This window comes from Dipodomys merriami, unplaced genomic scaffold, assembly GCF_024711535.1.
Source record: "Dipodomys merriami isolate MVZ:Mamm:240054 unplaced genomic scaffold, mDipMer1.0.p SCAF_8, whole genome shotgun sequence".
NCBI classification, from domain to species: domain Eukaryota; kingdom Metazoa; phylum Chordata; class Mammalia; order Rodentia; family Heteromyidae; genus Dipodomys; species Dipodomys merriami.
This window is the reverse complement of record NW_027206401.1, coordinates 20,261,139-20,285,347: the sequence shown is the minus strand read 5'-3', so window position 1 is coordinate 20,285,347 and position 24,209 is coordinate 20,261,139.

The window sequence follows — 24,209 nt, the reverse complement described above, 5'->3', positions numbered from 1 at the left end:
GATATGATCAACATATAAAAAGCTATAGTGGCTAGAATATTGGCATATGCCTGTAATCTTAGCTACACAGAAGGCTGAGATCAGGAAGATCACAGTTTGAGGCCACCTCTGGGCAAAAAAAAATTCACAATACCTCATCTCAACTAATAAAAAGCTGAGATTAGTGACACATACCTGTCATTTCATCTGTGCAGAAAGGATCACAGTCCAGGTCAATCCTGGCAAAAAAACAAAAAAAAAATAGACCTTATTTTAAAAAAGTAACAAAAGCAAAAAGATCCGGGGGTGTGGTTTAAGTGGTAGAGCACCTGCCAAGCAATCACAAGGCCCTGTGTTCAAACCTAAATACTGCCAAAAAAAAAAGAGGTTATGATAACTTGACCTAGATGTTGAAGAAGTAACAAGGCCATAGTTTCCTGGAATGGGAAGTCTTGCCTAATTTGGGGCTTTAAAAAACATTTGCTGAGATAAGTCACCATTAAATACCAAATTTAATGAGATTAAATTAAATTATTTAAAATACATAACCCATTGGGCATTTTTTCTTTTTTTTTTGCAGTCACTAATCTAATTTCTGCCTTCAGAAATTTGCCCAGACGGATATTTCATATAAATAAAAATACCATATTTGGTCTTTGTGCTTGGCAGGTGCTCTACCATTGAACCATGGCTCCAGCCTTGCTTTTCACTGATTATTATTATTGTTATTATCATAAGTATTTTGTAATAAGTTCTCACTTCCTGCCTATGCATATACCTCAACCACATCTCTGGGTCTCTCTGTGAGAGCCCAGAATAGAGGGGTTCCCATCTCATAGCTGGGGGTTTAATGGAGTAAAATAGGAAAAAAGAGAAAGCCTGCTAATACCAGCATGATCACTCTTTGCTTCCTGGCCACCGTTCTGTGAGCTGCTTGGCTCCACCTGGCTTCCCTAGCCATGATGGACTGAGACCACTGAAACCACAAGCACAAATCTGTCTTTCCTCCTTGTGTGGTTCTCGTCAGGCATCTTGTCACAGAAACACAAGTCTGGCTCATTATCTATTACTAGGCTTCCCCATTTATTGAATGGAAAATTTAATTTTGGGATTGCAGTTAGGTACTAGTAAAATAGAATGGTGGAAAGTGAAATCCAGATAAGGGTAAATACTACACTGCCTTCTGAGCAGCAAAACTGGCAAAGGAATGAATTAGCATTGAGGTCTTCTTGCTAAACAGAATCTTCGAAATCTTAATAAGGGAATTAAGAATGGAGATTTGGGATAGCAAACACTCTGCAGGGGTTAGCAAGACTTTTAAGCTGGGTGTCTTTGGCAATTAGTGATTGAGAATATACTTGCCAGAATTAAAGACTTGAAAGAGGAACAGACACCTTTAAGATTTATGCCAGGTACTATGTGAAAATTATGGAGGAAACTAACAAAGGAGACGAGAGGAGCAGGAAACAAGGAAAGTCAGAGGAGTTTCTGGGAACGCATCTAGATTGGCGCAAGAGCCGAAGTGGGCTACAGCCATCTGGGATGTGAACTCAGACAGCAGAAAAACAGAGGCAAGCAGAGCCAATTCTGCAAGGCCAAAAAGATTGCTCTCTTCTGTGCTGTGGTGTTTGAGCTGCTTTGAGGAAGGGACTGTTTACCAGACGAAGTATCTGAGCCTGAGGAGGAAATGCTTTGACTTGGTGTAACTTCCTCTGAAAGAAATTATGTCTTAAACTAGGACAGCTAAAAATACAGAGGAGAAAGAGCAGAGTGAATCTCATCTTAGCTTCGTTCCTCACCTCTTTTTACTTGCAGGAACTGAGATATCAAAATTCTTCATCCTGGTCCCTGGCCTGGTTTTTAAGTCTATACCAAATATTTCACATTTCCCTTTAAAACGCCATTTATTTTAAGCATACAGAAGTGGAAGCAGTACAGTGTCAGGAAACTCAGAGTTAAAGGAAGCAACATGTTACCAATTCACATCACTGTTCTTACCTTTTATTTTGGTGTCATTGGGTTTATTGAAAGTGACAGTCCAGAGTAAAAAAGACTTGACAGGTCTGAGGGGATGTTGATGAATGATCTTTAGTGCTTGAAGTCTACCACTGGCAACCTTAACAATTGAATTTCTGGCTTTGGCTCTGGTGCAGGTACTAGGGAGGAAGACAAGAGGAGAAAGTAAGGAATGACCTGGTGTTGGGCTGCTGAGAACCAGCATAGGTGACCGTGATGTCACCTCCTCTTTTCAAACTGAAGTATCTGAGAACAAATTCAGGACATAAGGGTGCGTTACCTCTGGTATTTCAATATAAGGGGACATATAACTATTAACTGGCAATGAAACAATTACCACACAAGAACTTATTGCAACATATAAAAGTAATAAGGGCTGTGTGCTGGTGGCTCAGGCCTTTAATCCTAGCTACTCAGGTAGCTGAGATCTGAGGAGCGAGAAGTCAAAGCCAGCCTGAGCAGAAAAGTTCATGCAGATAAGTTCTTATCTCCAAATAACCTCTGAAAAGCCAGAAGTGGAGCGGTGGTTCAAGTGAAAGAGCGCTAGCCGTGAGTAGAAAAACTTAGGGGCATTGCTCAACCCCAAGTTCAAGCCCCACAACTGGCACCCTCCCACACACACACATAGTATTTCATGAATATCATCTAATACCTAGTCCATATTCAAAGTCCTGCTCTTGTTTAATAAATGACCTTTCTCTCACTCTATATTAATTGTACCAAGCGAAGGGTTTAATTATGGTATTTCCACATGCATGTATTGTGCTTTGGTCACATTCACCTCTCCTTTTCATCCTTATCTCTTTTTCCCCTTCTCACTTATATTTACAGTTCATAAAATAGTTCATTATGACATTTTCCTATGTGAATTCAATGTATTTTGATTATATTTACCCATTGCACTCTTTTCTTCTCCCTCCCTTCGACATCTCTCCAGTAGTACATCATTTACATTCATGTTGTTTGTTTTATTTTAAATTTATATTCCACATTTGAGAGAAAAACATGCACTATTTGTCTTTTTGAGTCTTTTTAAAAATTTAATATTATAATCTTCAGTTCTATGTATTTTTATGCAAATGATATAATTTCATTTTATGGTTAATTCTCCATTTGTGTATATTACTTCCACTTCTTTATTCACTCACCTGTTGACAACCACTTAAATTGATCCCATACCTTGACTATCATGACTAGTTTTCAAAATAAAGTGCAAGTATTTTGGCTGTTTACTTACATTCCTTCAAGCTCACGAGTGGAGCTTGCATTCTTTCAGCTGACAGGCAAGATCATACAGTGGCTCTACTAATTTTTTGAGATGCCTCCATATGGATTTCCATAGAATTGCACTAAGTCATGTTACCACTAACAGTGCTCAAGGTTCCTTTTCCCCACAGCATTTTTTTCCTAACCACAGCATTCTTGCCAGCATTTGTTGTTTGTTTCCTTGATGATGGCCACTCTGACAGGAGTGAGATTGAATCTCAATGGTGCTGTCTGTTACATGAGTTGTTTGTTCTTTTGGTGTTTAATTTTTTGAAACTCTTCAAGTATTATGGTTATTAATTCCTTGTCTGAATGGCAAAGGTATTTTTTCCCATTCTGTAGTCTGTCTCTTTACTCTGTTGATTGTTTCCTTTGCTGTGAGAAGTGGTTCCATTTGACACAATCCTTTTGAAATCTTTGTCAATTCTTCCTATTATTTCCTGAGCTATTGGAAAGTTACTGTGCATGCCTATGTCTACAAGTACTTTCTCTCGATTTACCTATATTCATTTCCAAGTTTCAAATCTTACATTAGGTCTTTGATTCATTTTGAGGGTTTTGGTTTTTTTTTTTTTTGTACTTGGTGAAAGATGGAGGTCTAGTTTCAGGCTTCTTCATGTGGATAATCAGTTTTCTTAACATCATTTGTCTTTTTTAAACATGTTCCTGGTACCTTTGTTGAAAGTTATGGCTTATTTGGGGTCTTTGATTCTGTTTCACTGATCTGTCATCTGTTTCTGTGTCTGATAAATGTCACATTAAAATAATTTTTGACTGGTTGTGATGGCACAGGCCGGTGATCTCAGACTGCAGGAGGTTGTGGCAGGAAGAACATAGTATATTATCTTAACTTCATGTACTTCCATAGTTTTAAAATACTTCTGACAAGTTTGTTTTCTGTTTGTCGCAGTGTTCATAGCTAAAAAATTCTAAACCAGAGGTGATCTTTAAATTGTCTCTCAACTTTACCATTGTTCTAAGTGAACACGAAGTGATCTCACCCTTGTAATACCAGCTCCAGTCCACTAGATGTCAATGCAACATAGCAACCTATCTATGGGGCTTTGAAGCCTCTGTAGTATAGATTTAAACCAAAAGAATAACAGAATTTTATGCCTGTGATTTATCTTGTTCCAAGTTAAATGTAAAATATTCTCCTTTTAAAAACTACTTAGTAAATAAACCTGTCTGACTTCAAGACACAAAAGCATAACTCTTCTAGAAGTGATATATTGAGGAGGCATAGTTTTTCTATTGTTTAAGTTCAATATTCTTTTCTTCTATAACCAATAATTGTAGATTACTTTCCTTTAAAAGAGAGAAATTGCACAAAAATCCAAGAGTAAATTATCTGCCGCTAATAATTTAAAATTTTATCTACTTAGAGGAGAGAACAAAATTTGTTCAATATTATCAGAGAAAATGGTATGAAACAGATATTGTTTATAGTAAAATTAGATATTTAATAAACCAATTTATTAAAATATGAGTTAAACAATCTGAATGTGGACAGATTTTTTCAGTCCCTGATGCAAAGAATCATTCTGCAAATAAAAATAAACATTATTTGTCCTCTTTTGAGAAAAGTATAATAACAAATTTTAATATATCATGACATCATATTTGTAAGAATGTTGGGAAAAGTGGCTGAGGTTCTTATTAAAACTGGAGGTAGACCCAGATGAGGGAATTACGTTTGGTGTTGCAAAATAATTTAGTTTTGTTTTCTTTAAATTCTACCTTTTGCTTGCGTATATGAGTAATGTGCTTAACATGCTTCAGTTTCAAGCAAACACAAACTCAAGGCATGCAGTGTCTCCCAACTAGGTGCTGTGAAAACTAGAGGACGTACCTTAGAAGGAATAATGCAAGTCATTTCTAAAGGATGAGGTGAGGACTGCAGAAGAAGGTGAGACAAGAAATGGAAGGAACTGCTGAAAATTCAAATAAAAGGCCTTGCCTGGATTCCCTAAGCAGCTTGAGTTTATGTTGTGATCTCAATTATAAACTGCCAAAGAAGAAGTCTTCAATTTAAAATTTACTTATTTCCAGTAGCGATCAGAATAGTAGATGTTACTCCAAAAGATTAGTTTCTATCTGAATCAACAACTTGGAATCTGTGTTGTACATTCTTTCCCTTGAGAAATAATTATTAAGAACAGTCACCAAGTTAATAAAATGACATTTTCTATGGTGAAAATTGCATTGTGCTTCAACTTCAGCAGTCTGACTCAGTTTTAATGGAGGAAAAGATTCCCAGCTCTATGCTTTTTCTGAACAACTGTGATCTCCAGTCCTGAGACAGACCGCTTCTGTGATGGGTTCCTTGTTTCTGGAGTGATTATAAAGCCTTTTCCATAGCTTAGACATCTGCAGCTGAAAGGCAACCTTTCGGGCAGGCCAAGAGAGGACAGCCAGGGCTGATGCTCCTCCTCCTTCAAAAAGCCTCTTGTCAGGGCCAAGCAAGGGTCACATATAATGCATTCAAAATGAATTTAGGAATAGTGCCAGGGTAATAAGAAGCTACAGTATTGGCTGTGTCCACATGCTTCTTGTTTGCAAAGAATTTAATGTATGGAAGATGAAGAGATTGTGAATAGTGGAGAGGCAGTGAATAGACAGGAAAGCATTACCTCGCTGCTTTATGAAAACTCATTCATGGAAGCAGGAAAAGTCACAGCCATCCACTCGGTATCCGCAGCTGCCAAATTCCTGCATACCAGAGAATAAAGATGAAATGGTAAAGGCTATTCAATATGGTTACTGTGATCACGTCTGCACCCAGACATGTATGGAAGTAAATTGTCTATCTATCCTACCTAGCCTTCTAGTTATATCACCTTCCTTGCTGCTTCAATGATTTCAAAATTGTCATATCTTTAAGGAAAATGAAAGGAGATTTTCAATATGTGTCTTAATTTCAATACCAATACCAGACAATCTATATGGTGATATTTGTAATCATATCACATTTCTTGTTTGGGTTCAAGAACTACTGGCTGGCTCTTGCTTGTTTCTTCCCAAACTATTGGAGAAAGTATTTTCCATTTCAGTAAAGTCTTACTGCCATTGGGTTCTCATTAATACATAAGAATTAATATAAGCCCAGTGCACATTATAATCCACACACCTGTGATCTTTGCTATTCAAGAATCTGAGGTCTGGTCATGGCTGTTCACAGACAGACCAGGCCAAAAATTTCACAGGATACCATCTCCAGAATGATCAGCAAAAGGCAGTGATGGAGATGCGGTTCCAGCAGTAGAGTGCCAGTCAAGCAGTCAAGCCCTGAGTTTAACCCAATACCTAGTTCCACAAAGGAAACAACAACAACAAAAAAAGAATTAATTTAGGGTGAATGACAGTCCTGCACTTTCTACTTAGGAATATGCAATTATTCTAATATTTTCAGTTTACCTTTTATTCTGGTTTTCTGTTAATAGGGTCTGTTTGTACCTAGGCTGCTGATGTTTGCATCTGTTCCCTTACAATTTTGAGAGGTTGTACCTTAATTTTTTGGGTAATCATATTCCAGGCAAATAATGAAAATTATTTGTATAGGTTATTCGGGTATCTGGAAGGTAAGTTTTGATAATATGCTCAAAATATAATTTAAACTGCTCACTTGAAGTAATATTCAGCATATTTCAGTGAATTTTCCCCTTGGAAATAAATCTGAGTTAATAAAATGATTTTTACTTATACTTTTATTTGAATATCCTTAAAGAAGATTAAAAAATCTGGCACTTTTAAAAAGTAAACTGTAACTACATACATTTTTATGTCATAGCATCCAAAACCCAATAAGTAAAATGTTGTTTCTGCATAATAGCATTAAATTTTATACAAATAACTCTGTTTATTCTGCATAATTATGATCTCCTATTAGTAAAATATAAAGCAATCCTGTATTAGTTAAATATATCTTTGTTAAATAGCTAGCTTTTTAAATAAAATAAGTAATAATTTTTCCTCTTATAAAATCCTTGACAACACAGCTCACATAATTTATTTTAGAAAAAAAAATTCTTAATAATGTAACCATGAATTTAACCTTGCCTATTATAGAGATACCACAAATGCACTTTGAATTAAAATAACTGGACAAAAATACTGTATTAAATGAAACAAACAATTTCTGATTTATAATGTAGCTATGTTTATTTTGACAGTACTTTGGAGAAAGTCTATATAGGTAATTTACAATAAAAATTAAATATGCCTCTAGATGACTTTTATAAATATGACTTTAAATAGTTGTTTGCTATATACCTAATCAGAGATAATTTACTAAATTCAACTTAATTTTTATTTTATGTGTTTTTCATGTGGTTATGCAAATTTGAGATTTTTATGTCTCCCCAAAAGTCAAATACCAGGGGCTACATTAAATTCAATTCTTCTTAAGGACAGATTATTGGAGTTTATTGATGGATAAATTTCCTAAGCATTAAAAAATATAGATGAACAACATTTAGAAAGATGAATGAATAAACTCCTTCCAAAAAAAATACTGGCAGATCATTTCATATTATTTCTTCAATAACTCTGTGGAATAAAGATTCCTAATACAATGGTTAAAAAATAAATTCCTAGATAAATTTATACTAGTCAAACTACATTTATTGGTCCCTGAAAATTCAGATTTCTAGGTGCTTCAGAATGCAAAAGTAATAATGCTTAGTAGTTATTTGTTTGCTACATTCTTCAACTTTTGCATCAAAAATATTTTCATGTGTATTGCCATCGGTTTTCATAAATAATATTGATAAAAGTGTTGTTTACTTAGAAATACTTCTAATTTAGCATATTGTCAGGCACAAAATATACTTTTTACATTTCCATCAACATATCAAAATGATCATTAGGATCTTGATGACTGAGCTCACTGCTTACTTCACTAGAATTAAAAATTTGAAAAAGCCAAAATTAAACCAAACTGTAAATGTCTTTCTCTAAATAAAACAAAGCTCTGAACTTCCTTGCACAAAGACACAAAGACAATGAATTTCAATTTACTTTGGAGGTAGTCTTCAAAACTGTAGTCATACAGATAAAAACCATGTAGGTACTAAAGTATCATACTAAAGTATCTTAGCAATTATTAACAGTATGTGACAGATAAGTGCTTTTTGTTTTGGATAGTGTCTATATGTTAATATAATTTCACATATAACATAGTGAGTTAAAAGTTATTTTAAAATATAAATAGCTAGCAAAGAGATATACTTCAATTATATCACATCAGTAAATGACCACAGTTATTTTGATTAAATTATGCCCAGGAAAGGGAGAAGGACCACACATAAAATTAAATTATATTTATATTCAGTACTATTGATTTTAATGCCTTTTCCTATATTTAACATTTATTTTGAAGAAGTTTAAATTAAGCAGTTATCCTCATGAGGAGTTGTGCAAAGATAAGAACTTAAGTAAACTGTAAAGCCAAAATGATCCTAGTCTAATCTATGGCTCAAGAATTTCAAAATAATTATCTGTACAAATAAGCAAAAATTTCACTTTTGCTATTCCATTGCAATGATACAAGATTTATTGGCTTGCTTTTTTGTTATATTTTTGTTCATGAGTTTATAGGCAGTTTTTATTCTGAAGGATTATTATGAATATAGCAAATTTCACTTAGTAATTAACTTATAGCAATATATGACTCCTACTAAATGAAATAAACAAACATCAGACTCAGAGTGGTAATGTAAAGAGCTCAACCCTTCTCAAAAGAGATGCGAGTTCTAGATGGCTTATGGGATTTTGAACTTAATCTATCCTGGCCTCCCAATAGATATAGATATATAATAGACAGACAGACCCAGATAGACAGACTGACAGGAATATTCATGACAAATCTAATATAATAATTTGTCTTTCGTTAAGAACTTTCAAACAACTGGCCAGTTCAGTAGCATGCCCTTTGCCCAGGATCTGCACTTCCACCATGAGAAGATGTCTGAAGGACTTTACATTTGGAAAGCAGCCTCCTTCTGCCCAGTTAACAAACTTACTTTCTGAAGGATAATCCGGGTATTATCCCTGGATTTCATCTACCCTGAAGGAGTCATAGGGATGTGAGGATGGGCACCATTAGCTTTGCTTTCTGTCCTTGGGAATGAGGAATGATCCTAGGGACTTCTCGAATCTTTGAGGGATAAATCGGGCTAATCCCACTTGGAAGGCTCATCTGTTTGGGTGAGAGCCAACAAGATGTTGAAAAGAACCATGAGGCACGTTTGCCTAACTATCTATTCGACATCACAATTTTCTATCATTTCATAACTTTGTGCTTGGGCTTGTTAGATACATTACACTCAGCTTTCTATGCAACTGCTTTCCAAGTCTAAGAGCTTGTGAGTCAAAAGTATAATATTTTCCCATAAAATCAGCTGTGAATTCGAAACAATTAACCCTGAAACCTCCCCACATACCACCAAAAGTCTCGTGTGTCTCCTAAAGTCTCAGCTCAGCTTCTGTGAAATGCAGAAATCTCTGGAGTGAAATTGTAAACTCCCAGCTCCCGTGGGGACCCATTTTTGAGAATTATTATATGTGATCATGTCTTTTCTGACTTTAAACACACTTTTCTTCTATTAATTTAAAGGATGCCTGATTGGATCCTAAGCTATTTTTCCTTGCTAGGATTTTTTCTTTTCTACATACTAAGTCTTATGTAGACTTTTTTTTTTTTTTTTAACCCAGATCAGGTCTTCAGCGTACCACAATACGCTCTGGAGAGCTTCTAAATGGAGTTGTTGTTTAGATCCAATGTGCTTGTTGTCTGCATGCAAATGAATTGTCGTCCAATTAAAGCACTGAATACATCAGCCTCAACTATCTCGCTAATGAACTGCATTCGGGCTCTAAAAAGACATTCCATCACGATAGGATTATAGAGATCTTGCCCTTAATTATGAACTGTAAAAGACATTTTCAGGTAGAAATAAAGAGGGTAACAGTTGTTCAATTAGAGGTGACCTGTTCATGTAAGGGGGTGAGGGGAGCCATTCTGCCGTAAGACCAGGAAATCTTACTTTCCTGCTAAGGCAATTTCATCCATTTTTGTTGCACAGGGGGCTGAGCAGCTCTGTTGCCTGAGATGGTAAAATTTCCACGCTGTGTCATACATAGCTGTGTGCCCAGTCACCAGGCTGAGCCCTGAGCTCATCCCAGGCCTGCAGGCAGCTTCTCCAGCCACAGCAGGTGTGCAGTGACACATTACATTCTCAACTTCCTCTTCCTCATCCCTGGCCCCAGCCTCCTATCCTTCTCTTGCGTATTCATGAGCCCACCACACAGGGAGGAGAAAAAATTTTTTTTGCATGATCATTATCTTTAAATGCTATAAATTATGCAAAGCTATAAATACTTCCTTTGGTAAACACTACCTCATAAAATGTTCGTGTTTGTGTACGCACACTCATGCTTCTGAGTTTTTTTCTTTTCTCCCTATTCACCTACAAATTTAACTTTGCTTCACTTATTTTAAGTAGCGAGGAAAGAATGTCCACTTGGGTAAAACAAACAGGTTCTGTGTAAATTGTGCGTAGTACAGAGTTCACTCTAAAAGGTACCATCAATCAGAGGCCAGATAAGTAGAAGGGAAATTAAGAGATGTTCTATTTTTGAAAGCAAAACAAGAAGTAGGAAGGTGTGTGTGTGTGTGTGTGTGTGTGTGTGTGTGTGTGTGTGTGCACAAACTCAGGCTTGAACTCAAGGCCTTGCACTCTTTCTTGACACTTTTTCTGCTCAAGATGACCTTACCATCCACCAGGTGGCCAAGATGGTGCCGGCCAGACTTAATCCCCCCACTTCAAAGGCCAGTTAATTGGAGGTTAGAGTCTCTTGGATTTGTCTGCCTTGGCTGGCTTTGAACCTGGATCCTCAGATCTCAGCCTTCTGAACAGCTAGGATTGCAGGTTGGAGCCACCAGGCAGGTGTGGTGTCTCTGCTGTTCTGCTGCCATCTTCCTATCAGAGCTCCGCACACTCGGCTGTCAGCACCCTCAGCTGAGTGCTGCTGTCACAGCACAGTTTCCACGACTTAACAGGCAAGGATGAGTTTCTACAGTGTTGAAGTGGAATTAGGTCAGGAAAAAGACACAGCCCTGAGGATAATTTCTCTCCATTTGTCTGTTTGACTGAGGCTGGAAGGAAAAAGCCAGAGCGATTGCTAAAAAAGGGTTTCTTGAAATATGAGAGGCTATCACAGGTTGGTTTTGCAGGTTTGGGATGTTCAAAAAAGATTCAGAGAGGAGTGACCTGAAGAGCTCATCATCACATGTGGTAAAGTTTAAAGAGTGTCTCTCATACTGTGTATGATTTTTATTTTTTATTTTTTTGTCGGTTGTGGAGCATGACTTCAGGGCCTGGGCTCTGTCCCTGAGCTCTTTTGTTCGAGGCTGGTGCTCTCACTTTGAGCCACAGCTCCACTCCAGTTTCTGAGTGATTAATTGGAGGGAAGAGTCTCGTGGACTTTTCTGCCAGGGTTGTATTTGAACCGGGATCCTCAGATTTCAGCCTCCTGAGTAGTTAGGAGTACAGGTGTGAGCCACCTTTGCCTGGCGCTGATATTGTGCTCTGAAAGGCGACTCCTGGGTCAGTATTTTGTGTAAAAGTATTTAACTATTGGAAAGTAATAGATTGGTACCTTAGAAAAGTATAAAGTATAAGACATTAAGAGATTTTCCAAACCAGCACAAAAACCTGAATTCAAACCCTAAACCCCAGTACCAAATAAAGTAAATCTCATTCAAAACAATAGTAAATTCAATGACTAGGATAATTATAGTAAAATATAAGAGATTCTTATGAGAGAATGTAAAAATATTGTGAAGAAATAACTAAGAGCAGGAGAGACATGTCATATTTGTTTGTATGAAGCCATAATTATTTAGCTGTGCTTCTTGATTAATTGTAATCAAATTGCACAGTTTTCTATGAATTTTGCTAAGTTGATTGAAAAATATTTATATAAAACAGAAAACTGAAATATGGCCGAGTACTTGAAAAAGCTATTTACTTTTTTTTTTTTATCGGTCATGGGGCTTGAACTCTGGGCCTCGGTGCTGTCCCTGAACTCTTTAGCTCAAGGCTAGTGCTCTACCTCTTGCGCCACAGTACCACTTCCTGTTTTCTGGTGTTTAATTGGAGATAAGAATCTCACGGATCTTCTTGCCTAGGGTGGCTTTAAACTGTGATCCTCAGCTCTCAGTCTCCTGAATAGCTAGGATTACAGGCATGCGCCACTGGTGCCCAGCAGTATTCATTTTTAAAATAAAATTCCAAGATTGGTTATGTAACTATATTAATATATATTGATAATTGATATTAATATATATTGGTAATTGATGATAAACAAGATCAAGGAACTAAAAGGGACCAAGATATAAATGGAGCCAGGTGCTGGTGGCTTACAAGTATAATCCTAGCTACTCACCAGGCTGAGTGAGATATGTAGATCACAGTTCAAAGCCAGTCTGGGGCAGGATAATCTGTGAATGCTAGCCTTGAGCAAAAGAACTCAGGGTCAGTGCTAGAACCTGAGTTCAAGCCCCACAGCTGACCAAAAAGAAGATAAAATGAGATTGTGAGAAGCAAACATTTTTAATATTTATTTATTTTTATTTTATGTTAATATCATATCAGCTTTATGCTGTGCCACTTGAGCCATACCTCCAATTCTAAAAAATTAACATTTAGATATTTCTAAAGAATCTAGGTAATGAAAATTTCTTAAACTGCTCTCTCTTTCTTCTCTTTTCTTTCTCCTCACACACAGAAACAACTAAAATTAAAAACAGTAAATTTAATGTTTTAAAAATGCTACACTAAAGGGATGGTAGGGGAAAAACAAAGGAGGAAGTAACAATGCTCGATAGGAAATGGACTCATTACCTTGCTCATGTAACTGTAACCCCTCTGTACAGTATCTTTACAATAAAAAATTTAAAAATGCTACACTATGAAAGTGAAACTGCAGTTCACACATTGGAAAACATATATATGGCAATATAATTGACAAAGAACACACACCAGAACATACAAATAATTCTTACCAAACAAAAAGAAAACCACAGATAAAACTAAGAACAAATGGTATTTCTGTATCAGAAAACACAAATAATATGAAAAATCAAATTCATTTTTGAGACTAAAAAAGGCCTATCAATTACCTTTTTTTTTCTTTGCTTTAACCACACTAAAACTCTGTTTTAGTCTTAGGCTTTATGTAAAATACTAACTTATCTGGGTGGTTTCTAGTATATCTAACTGAATCTTTTCTTTTTCTCTTGGCTTCTCTCTCTGTGAGATCAGTTGACACAGTCTGACTCAGAAACGCATCTGTGTTTCTGTAAGTGCATGTGTGTATCTTTTACAAACAGATTGTGAGTTCTTTGAGCATAGGGTTGTATCTTACTTATCTTTATGTCCCAACAGCTGACACAGCACCTTGCACACAGTACATTCCCACCCACATTTGTTGGGTTGCCTTTATCTGCTCTCTGATGCCTTGTGCCAGCTGCACTGGCTCATACAGCTCCTTCACTCCCTCCATTCCTGGGAAACACAACTAGTTGAGATTAAAAGCTCACAGATTGCAGAACGAATATGAAACAAAACACACAGATTGTCTAGGTCTTGGAAAGGAGATATTACAGATGGAATTGACATTGGCAAAACACCAAATAACATAAAAATGTGGTGGAAGCGATTAATTCTACCATGCAAATAAACAAAGTTAATTTACCTTCCTATTTAGCCATGCACCTATTCTCTTGACCCAAGGAAGGGTAGAGGCTAGTAGGCCTCAGACCAAAGGTTAGAGCCATTTCACGCAGGAGGTCAAGGCAGGGCTTTCCTGCAAGTTTTTATGTGCTAGCACCTGGGTTTTGAACTGTCTGATTTTCCTCTGGGAAAAACTGAGGAGTATATTTGCAGTTTAAAAAAGCTTCTTCTAACTATATTGACACACATATAGATCTATAAAAGGAGACTCTAAATAGGCACATCTTCCATAGATCTGATTGATCCTTTTATAAAACAAGATTATGAGTATATTCACTGCTTCTGCTTAACTGTGAGAAGATTTGAGTGTTATCCACTCCCATCTCCCCATTTTATACATGGTGACATGAGGCCCAAAGACATAAAAATAAAGTGAATTCATCATTAAATCATAGTGAACAAGAAGGAAAAAATCACATCACCAGAAAAGATCTTTCTTCATAATTAATTTCGAAAATCCCATGTCTAATCTGGAACGAAATATATCCTGTAAAAGAAAATTCCTTGAATACCATGGATAATGCATTCTAACATCGAACAACCTTTTCAGTCAGAAGTGTCATTCTTGAGTGTAATGACCTCTTTTCATGCAAATTAAGCTTATTTCCACTGGTTAGATGCTTAATAAAGATGGATGACAGTCACTTTAATAATTATAATTGCACACAGGAGTAGTAAAACATCTTTAAGTACAGTCTTATCCTGCATTATTTTCTTTGGATCCACCCATGAATCTAACACTTTTAATCCTGGGATGTGGGTCTGCCTTGGGTTCCCATTTGCTGAGTCAGAAATCTGAAGACCAGGATTCGCTCACTTCATCATTTACTCTCACCTTTCATTAATCATTAGAGTTTATTTCCTAAATATCCTTCAAATTTTCCAGCTTCATGTTGAAAATGAACTATATAACTTGTGGGAGAGGGGCGTTGGGAGGGAAACCCTGGGAGAGAAATGAGGGAAGAGGTGACTTTCAAAAAGAGATGTACTCATTACTTGACTTATGTAACTGTAACCCTCTGTATATCACCTTGACAACAACAATAAAAAATAATAATAAACAGAACAAATGAATAAGAAAAAAATTTCTAGCTTCAAGGTCACTACCTCATTCATGCCACACTCATTCCTCACTCTAGATGATCACATTTCAACTGCTTGATTAGTTAGTCAGCAATTCCCAAAGCTTAGCTGTTTAGCAGGGTAAGCTTTTGTTTTGGTGTTTGTGTTTCCTCAGAGCAGCAGTGAGCATGGCTGGGTTTATCAGGCCTCCCCTGAGAAGCTCTGTGTGCTATCCGGGATTCAGGCTGAGGTTCTCAGCTGCTGTGGGGCGTGAAAGAGTTTCATGGCAGCAGCGGACTGGGGACAGAGCCACATCACACACACGTGACACTTTCTCTTGGAGGAGGCATTTGTCATGTTCACTAAGTTTTTTTTGGCCAAAGTCAGTCCCAAAGCCAAACAGAACCCATCAGGGAACAGTAGTGTACTACATCCCTAGCAGAAAGTGGCAAGAATACAAATGGACACAACACGAAACCTACATGTGCTCATTATCCATGGCTGTACTTCTCTCCAAGTCAATCCTCCCCCACACTCCCCACCTCAAAAATGGGATATGACATGACCTTTAGAGGATGTGAAAGTTAAGTCCAATTCCTCAGCATGGCTTCCAGGCTCTTTTGAGTCTGATGCTATACTTAAGACCACCTTCAACCCTGTCCACTTGTGTTGATCAGCTTTCTGTTACTGTAGCACAGGCTTGACCAACAACAACAACAAAACAAAAAAAACAACAACTTTCTTTTTCTGTGCTGGGAATGGAACCATTGAGCCACGTTCCCAAATAATAAATAAACTTACAAATAGAGAAGGATTATGTTGGCTCATAGTTCTGGAAGTTTCGATTAGCCTTATTGACAAATAATGTGGTTAATTGGTTCCTTTTGCAGTCTTCCAATCACTGTGAATTAATTTTCCTTCCTACTTTTGTTCCTTACCGTATCCTAAGGAAATATGTCAATTAATATATAATTGAAACAGAGACAATATTATACTCACCATGTACCAATTGTATAAAGCCATCAAGTTCAATTGTGACCAAGTTAGTGTCGTCTTGTTTTCTTCTCTTTCTCTCTCTTTTTCTTTCTACTTTTCTACTTTTCTCTCTCTTTCCTTGTACATTCAGTTCTCATTCAAGAAAATTCCTAAAGAGATCTAGCGTTTATAAAGAAAATTTGTTATTAACCTTTATTTCAGGGGTAAGAAGACAGAAGGCTTTCTTCGTAAAGAAGAATCTTCTAGTATTGTTTATCACATGATATAGAAATAACTTGAATTGTCAAAATACTCGATCACTCATTCAATAATTTACCTAATCATATAGTAGGGATTTATTAAAATTCGAGGTGAGAGACAAATTAAGAGATCTCTTTAGAGAGGTGAATCTTGAAGGAGAAATAGCATGTTCTAGAAAAAGGTGGTTCTAGGAGAACTTTGTGTTGTGTGTGACTTGCAGAGAGCAATGTCCTGAATTCGGTCACCGAATTCAGAATGAGCAGTTTGTTATTTCATAGGCATATGAGATATCACAGACCTGTTGCAGATTTTTTTTCATCAGTAGCCCTTGACCACAGGGTAATGACTTGTTTTATTGTTCATCTCAACCAGGCTCCTACAGAGAATATTTTTTGTCTTTGCTAAGGATTGAATCAATATCCCATGTTAGATAGTGTCTTCCCTGTTGAGTAACACCCCAGCCATCATTTGGCCAAAATCATGGCTCTTCTATCTTTGATTTTGTAATACCTCATAGACTGCTTTGAGCATGAGGAGAGCTCAAAATGTTTGAGTGGCATCTGCATAGTTTAAAAAACTAAACGTAAAACAAACCTGATTTAGAATATTGGTTTGAGTCTACCTTACTCTTACTCCATGTGCCTTTTGGAGACTTTTTTTCTACTGGTGGGTCTTTACTTGTCTGTACTTTCCTCTCTCTTTCCACTTTGCTCATGTCTTTCTACGTGTTGCTTCTCGAATTTGAAATGTCAGCCTGATTTCTTAGTCTGGCAGTATCTGCAAACCTGAAGGAAGTCATGCTCTGATCCTTCATGTGAACACCAACCCACGTCCAAGGTTACTCATTTACTTGCGCCCTAAGCATGCCCTTCAACTCAACATTCAAGTACAAACTTTTGAGTCTCTCAGTATGTTGTTACATATTTATTTATTTATTTATTGCAGGTTTTTTAGAGCCCACTGTCATTGGTAGGGTTGAAAACAGCCTACCCCTTGCTAGGAAGCTTTCTTATCCATCTTGGTGTCTTCTACTTTTCTTCCAAGACTCTGCTCTGTGCAAAGATCATCAACTTGCCTTTCCTTCTCTATACCAGTCAGCTGAATGCATTCATTGTTTACTTGGTAGCCCTGATTTGTTTCACACGTCTTCACCTCTTCTCTCTACTATAAGTGCTGTAACTAGTTGAAATTGGTTTTCATTTTATATTTTTGACTAGTTAATTTGACTTTTTTCCTATTGTAACCTGGGATCTTTCCTCCATAGCAATTCCTTATTTATCTCAATGTATGGGTTAAGATATATTATTATGGACTAGGAATGTGGCTTAGTGCTTGACTAGCATGCATGAAGCTCCGGATTCGATTCCCCATTACCACATAAATAGAAAAAGCTGGAAGTGGTGCTGTGACTCCAGTGGTAGAATGCTAGCCTTGAGCAAAAAATGAGGCTCAGGGACAGTATCCAGGCAAAAAAATATATATATATATTCATATAGATACTCTTCATTCTTTATCATCTGTGAGCTAATGCTTTAACCAGTTTATAAGCCTGGCTGTGATTCTATTCTTTCTGTCTTTTTTTTTTTTGTGTGTGTAGTACTGCAGTTTGAAGCCAAGGCTTCATGTTTGCTCGGCAAGCACTCTACCACTTGATCTGTGCCTCTAACACTTCTTGTCTTTATTTTTGTGCACTTGTGATTTTAACTTCTGGAAACTAAAAGTTTAAAATGGGCAGAATCTTCTTGGCAAATCTCAATATGACAGCTATGCTCTTCCTAGGTGAGTTACAAGGAAACAGAAAATGTGTTTTTAAGAAGGTACAATCTGATTATTATTTTGGAAAACCAAGAGAAAAAGAATTTCCTCCAAGAAGATAGGCTGAGAGGAGAAAGTTGCTATCTGACTTCTAGTTTATCTGAAAGGATTCATGATCCTGCAAGGAAAAAGTGCATTAAAAGTTCTCAGTTCTGCCTGGACATGAGAGACAATGCATTGGTTGCAATCTTAGGGCTATCACTTGGTAGCTATGTGATAAACTTGCTGTGCCTCAGTTTCCTCACTGGCCAGCAGGAGAGTAATATGTGCACTTCACAGGGTTATCAAGAGGATTACGTGTGTTCAAATATATATGATATATTATATAAGATATAATACAAAAATAAATATTTATATTCTCATTTTACACACATACACACACTGAGAATAGTGCAAGTATGGTTGCCTTCTATAAAGTGTTGCTATTTTTGCCTTGGAATTCCTTCCCCTTTGTTTTCAAGTTGTATAAAAAAGAAAGCTCTTACATTGCTGACTGGATTTTGACTTAGAAAATTAAGAGAAAAAGTATGAGACTTTGAAGTTGTAAAGACATGAATTTCCTTTTAGTTGTCTCTCCCCTCCCCCATCCACAACCATTTGAGCATGCTGCCCCCTAGTGGTCACTCAGACCATCTTTCATTGCTCAAATTCTCTTTGTCTCCACCTTCCTTTAAAAGTTAATTCATTCCCAGGTAGGTAAATGGATTTCAAAATTGGAATAACAATTTAATAATAATAATACATTTTATTCAGATTGTTAGAAACAATTAGAACATAATGTATGCACCTAGGCATTGCCTTGTGTTAGACTTTGCAATGTCTGAAAGTGATTTAGGCATTCTTTCAAGGAGAAAAAAAATACCTCGTGTTGTTCATCTATTTCATGTCAAATTTAAACTTCTTACATTAAAGTGGTATGGCACGGCAAAATGTTTTCCAGTATTAAGGAACCAAAATTAATGATTATATATGTATATATATATATATATATATGTGTCTGAAATCTATTAATACAGATTTTGTGCTGCACCATATCAAATCATCTTTACTCCAAGTCTCGATTGTCTAAGCTCTATTTCTTCAGACATTTCAACATAAGACATTTGGTTTTTTAAGAGAAATTATGAAAAACTCGTCTTTGCCAATTCCTTTCTAAACTTCTATTACTCTAGGGTGCCGTTTGATGAGGTTCTTGCCTCTGCTGGCTGGACTGTTGTGCCATTCCCAGCACCAAAAAGGCAACATCAGAAGATCCGTGACTACTTATTGACGCATTTGTTACCGTTTCTGCTGGAGAATAAAGAATGAGTCTGAACTCAAAAAGCTCAGCCTGCAGGAAGCCCCGTCACTCTCTCCACACTTCTGCTGTCATGCCCATTGTGGGCAGAACATTATTCAAACCACAGGCTCCAAACTCCCAGGTAACTGAAGCCAGCAGGAAGCTCTGTTTGATATCAAGTATGTTCTTTATCAACCTTTTTGTTGTGATGGGAAGAAATGAACTAACTTTACTTTTATCTTGAACTGTTTTGCTTTATTGGTGTGTCTTGGCCAAGCTCTTTGATATATACTGACTTTGTGGTCATAAATTTTCCATAATAATGAAAAAATTAATGGTTTTTAAAATTTAACCCACACCAACTATAAAGTCTCATATGTTCTTGGGTTTTGTTAAACAAGTATTTAAAATTCTGTTTATAGGCATCAACATGTAGGAAAGATTATTTTGTTTTCCTTACTAGATTCTGGGAGAAAGAAGGAAGCTAACAAAGCAGTCTTGAACTTGAGAGTCAACCTTACTCTCAATGCTTTTATTTTTTGTATTAGAAAACTTGGATATGACAAGAAAATGAATTGTTTTTGTTTCTTCTATAAGTAGGTGGTTTTCAAGTAGGTGTTTGTGTTTTAGAGCCGATTAACCCATGTATTTCTTGTCTGCTTCTTTATACATGGTTAAATTCTATACTAAATCTACTTTCTGTTCTTTGTAGAATATTTGTGTGACATCATAATTGGATTCATTATCTGTGTTATAAGGAAGGAGCAAACTTGAACACAATATAGTTTTAAGTAGAGCACAGGTTTAGAATTATCTTAAATTCATGTTATTCTTCCTGTGTATTTTTCTATAATGCACAATCTATGTTAGTGTTGCTTATTTCAAAACCCCAAAACTCAAATAATTTAAGTCAAGGAATCCAGACTTTACTCACGGGCAGAAGAAAAATATTACTAGAGAATTTTTACTATTTTTATATTTACCCAACAGTTAACATTTTATACCTTTGGTGATTTAAAATTTACATAAGTACTTTGAATATCTATTATTTTAGAGGAATTTTTATTCCAGAATTAGAAACATTGCATATATTTAAATGCTTAGTTTTCTACTCCAGAACCATTACGATTCTCTAACCTGATATCACTGACAAAACTTTTAGAGATGGCTATTGAAGAGGAACCAGTAACAATGAAAGAAGATTGTTTTTCTCACGGGAATTTTCATTACAATGCTACTGACACTTTGGGCTGGACAGTTCTTTGCTGTAGAGAGCTGTTGTACGATGGCATAGCAGAATGTTTGGCAACATCTGTAGTCTCTACTTGCCATGTGCTGCAACAATAAAAAATGTCTCCAAATATTGCCCACCCTTCTCTGGGGGAATAAATACCTACTTCCTGCCCACACATGTGTTTTAGACCAACAATCTGTGCACCCCTCTACTTCTCTTTAAATATTTCCAGTCTGGACTTTGCTATTCTGTATGATTGCCAAGCCTGCATGGAGGATATATGGTCACAACTAACTATCTGTATTATTTTTCTACTTCTTTTCCATTCCCCCATGAACTGTATAATGGACTTCCTCATAAATACGCATTTGTTGCAGCTAAAAACTTTATTTTAGTATGGTGAATATCCAGAAAGGAACAAGGATTAACTGGGGCAATCCAAAGAGCTGAACCTGGCAAGACCAATGGCCAACAGACCATTGCATGTGATAACACTAGCTAAGCTTAAATTAGTTCATGCTTAAAAGGATAATCATGCTTGTTTCCTAAGGGTTGTATGTAAGGGCAGACAACTGTAATATTTTTCTTCCCCTATCAGACACAATGATAGAAAAAGACAAGGTGAGAAGAGAAAACACACACACACACACACACACACACACACACACACACATCAAATTCAGGAGTGAAAACTCAAAGATCCCAGGAAAACTGTCCCTTTGGTACTGGGGTTTGAACTCTGGCCCTTGAGCTTGCTATGCAGGCACTCTTTCTGTGGAACCATGTATGCCTCCAGTCCTGACTTTTGCTCCTGATTTTTGTGCTAGGATCTCATTTCCTGGGCATGATTCACTTACATCAGGCTTTCTGTCAGTTATGACCATCTCTTCACTGAGAAGCAGAAGGAGTATTATGACTTGTTTTCTTCCTAGGACTATGATTCCAATTATCTCAGCCTCCTAAGTAGCTAGGAGTACAGATGAGAACCACCTGGACTACTCAAACGGACTGCTCATTTTTATGCCTAGGTTTGATGATCAAGGAACATCATGTGGAAATGTAATTGGCTAGAATGATGTGATGTTAAGTTAGTAGAATGAATAAACAAGGTCTGTGTGTTCAGATTTTCTAGGCTTCACTGTGTAGCATTTCTTCATTCTGGGTATAAACCAGCATTTTCTGGAATGAGGGCTGCAGGGGACAAAGGAAAGGGATAGAGTGACCTTCTAGGATTGAGAACTTGGAAGAAGAGCAGTTCTAATTTTTATGATTTGCCTTGGGAAGAGGAATTCTGCTTCTTGTGACTTGGTTTGGGGGAGAAAAATGGGGAGAAGACAGGAAGTGAAAAGGTTTGAGAGCTCTTGCCACTGTGGACTTCCAGTGTTAATTTGTCCAAAGCACTTACCATGCCACAGTGCTGTAACTTGAAGTTATTGTATACTGGGTCCTATATGTAGGATTATAAATGAAACGGAGCAGAAACAAAATGAATTTGTAGTCCACATTCTTCACAGCAGATATGAGGCAAAGGTTACTTTTAGGTTTATCTCTACATAGTTCCAGACCTTGAGATTGCCGTTCTCCATAATGATAATAAACCATACTTAAAAGACAAAATATGTTTTCCAAGGGCATAGAATTACCTAGTCAGGAAGGATAATCCTTGATTTTTAGGAGGTGAAAGCACTTCCTCCAAGTCTTGAACTAAAGCAAGATATCCAATAGTATTAGTTTTTTGTTGTCATGATGTGGGGGTCGGGGGTAGGGAGGGGATGACCCTGGGCAATGTCCCTGATCTCTTTTTGCTCAAGGCTAGTGCTCTATCACTTTGAGCCAGAGTTTCACTTATGATTTTCTGGTAGTTAACTAGAGATAAGAATCTCACAGACTTTTCGGCCTGGGCTGCCTTTGATCCACAATCCTCAGATCTCAGCCACCTGAGTAGCTAGGATTACAGGCATGAGCCACCAGCACCCAGCTCTAAATTATTTATTCAGTTATTTTCATGAGATCCAAGATACACATTGTTGAAGCTTTACACCATCAAGAGGAACATCTAGCCACATTTGAACCTTGCCCACAATAAACCAAATACTCACCTGAATTTAGACTTATCTTCAGGTCCAATTTCCTCTTCTCTTTTGTGGTCAGGTTCATAATAACTGATTCAATTAGTTGGGAGATTTACTCCGATAGGTGATGGCTAAAGCACGTCCTTTTTTCTAAGTCCTACTAGTTCTTCCTTTTTCTCTTAGATACTTTTACATTTGTGCTCTGTGTTAAACCAATGACAGAAGCAACTCTGGATATAGAATTAAGCAAATGTGTTTCTTTCAAGCAAGAATACAATTTTCAGGTAGAAAGAACCATTAAGCTAAAACAATGAGATGAAACAAAAAATTTAAAAGATGATCCTCTTTTTCTTAGGGAAACTTTAATTTTAAAGATTTGTAGTAGAGACAGACATGAAACATTCTTGGTATTGGAAGGCACAGACAGAGCACATAAAGGAAGTCTATGGGATTTCTTGGAGACAATTTTGTGTGGGAATGAATCCTACATGCCTGCGTTTTCCTGTTTGCACTGATCTTCCTCCTGGGAAGGAGCTGCTAAGTTGTTCTCAGCTCATACGCAGCAAGAAGAGCTTGTGGAATGGTTCCGCTCCACCCCTCCTAGCAGAAGATAGAGTCCCCTGAGGGGAGACTGGATTGGACTGGAGGACAAAAATTTTAGGAGCCAAATTCTCTATCTGTGATTTTTGTCTCTGCATTCTTTCCACTTGAAGAATGACAATTTTATGTCTCCAGTTATAGAATCTCCACATTGGAGGGCTTCTCCATACTCTCCAAAAGTTGTGGGACACTTTGTCATAGAAAAATAAATCTTATGCAGAAGAGAAACACTGACCAAAACAGATTTATGCTTGTCTAAACTGAGGGCGCAGGGCTGTAGCTCTTCCTTGTACTTGCCCCAACTCACAACCACTTCCATATGGACTACCTTGAAAAAGCCCATGACTGCAAGGGTGAGTGGAATGCCCAGGATTGCATGGTTGATTTCCGATGCTCAGAGCGGCTCACACATAACATAACAGGCCACCGGCATCCGAACATCCCTGGCTGGGTTTCAGACGTCCTCAAGAAATGAAACTGGGGCTGGGAAGGTGGCTCAGTGGTAGAGTGCTTGCCTCGCATGCATCAGGCCCTGGGTTCGATTCCTCAGCACCACAGAAGCAGAAAAAACTCAGAACTGGCTCTGTGGCTCAAGTGGTAGAGCACTAGCCTTGAGCTAGGGAAGAGCTAGGGACAGCGCCCAGGCCTAGAGTTCAAGCCCCACAACTGATAGAAGAAGAAGAAGAAGAAAGAAGAAGAAGAAGAAGAAGAAGAAGAAGAAGAAGAAGAAGAAGAAGAAGAAGAAGAAGAAGAAGAAGAAGAAGAAGAAGAAGAAGAAGAAGAAGAAGAAAGAAGAAGAAGAAGAAGAGGAAGAAGAAGAAGAAGAAAGAAGAAGAAGAAGAAGAAGAAGA